The 983-nt window shown below is 38.7% G+C and overlaps 1 protein-coding gene across 2 annotated transcripts in view; it reads right to left on the minus strand.

The window, feature by feature from the left end:
- LOC111546657 (coiled-coil domain-containing protein 7) overlaps nucleotides 1-983 on the minus strand; it is a 124,706-nt gene that overhangs the window by 67,394 nt on the left and 56,329 nt on the right. The gene's annotated exons all lie outside the window — the stretch shown is intronic.

Below are 983 nucleotides of genomic sequence, written 5' to 3' on the forward strand. Positions count from 1 at the left end.
TTTCAATTTCTTTTAATATATTCACCAACTTGAGCAACCATCACCACTATCTAATTTTACTACATCTTATTTACCCCACAAAGGAACCCCAGACACATTAGTAGTCACTCCTAATTCCTCTTTGCAAATACCCAGCCAGTAACACACTTTATCTCTCTAGATTTGCCTATTCTGGATATTTGACACAAATAGAAGCATATAGTATCTGGTCTTTTGAAACCTGCTTCTTACATTTAGCAATGTGGTTTCGAGGTTCTTCCCTATTAATAGCACGTTATTACTTTGTTCCTTTTTACTGTCAAATAACATTCCATTATAAGGATATTCCACATTTTATTTATCAATCACTTTAAGGACATTTTGTTTGTTTCAACTTTTCTGCCATTATGAATAATGCTATTATGAACATTTATGTACAAGTTGTTGTGTGAACAGGTGTTTTCATTTATCTCATGCGTAAACCTAGAAACAGAATTTCTGAATCATATGCAGACTCTGTATTTAACATTTTGAGGAACCAGCAAACTGTTTTCTAAAGCAGATACATAACTTAAATTCCTATTAGTAATGTATGAGGTTCCCAATTTCTCTACATACTTGCCAAAAAATCATTGCCTTGTCTATTTGATTATAGCCATCCTAGGGCGTGTAAAGTGGTATCTCATTGTAGTTTTGATTTGCAATGAAAACTAGTGACAGCCAGGCCTGGTGGCTCATGCATGTAATCCCAGCACTTTGGGAGGCCAAGGCAGGAAGATCAACTGAGGTCAGGAGTTTGAGACCAGCCTGGCCAACATGGTGAAAACCCATCTCTACGAAAAATACAAAAATTAGCCGGGCATGGTGGCAGGTGCCTGTAATCCCAGCAACCTGGGAGGCTGAGGCACAAGAATTGCTTGAACCCGGGAGGTGGAAGTTGCAGGGAGCTGAGATCATGTCACTGCACTCCAGCATGGATGACATAGCAAGACTCTGTCTCAAAA

Source organism: Piliocolobus tephrosceles, chromosome 9 (assembly GCF_002776525.5).
Source record: "Piliocolobus tephrosceles isolate RC106 chromosome 9, ASM277652v3, whole genome shotgun sequence".
Lineage (NCBI taxonomy): Eukaryota > Metazoa > Chordata > Mammalia > Primates > Cercopithecidae > Piliocolobus > Piliocolobus tephrosceles.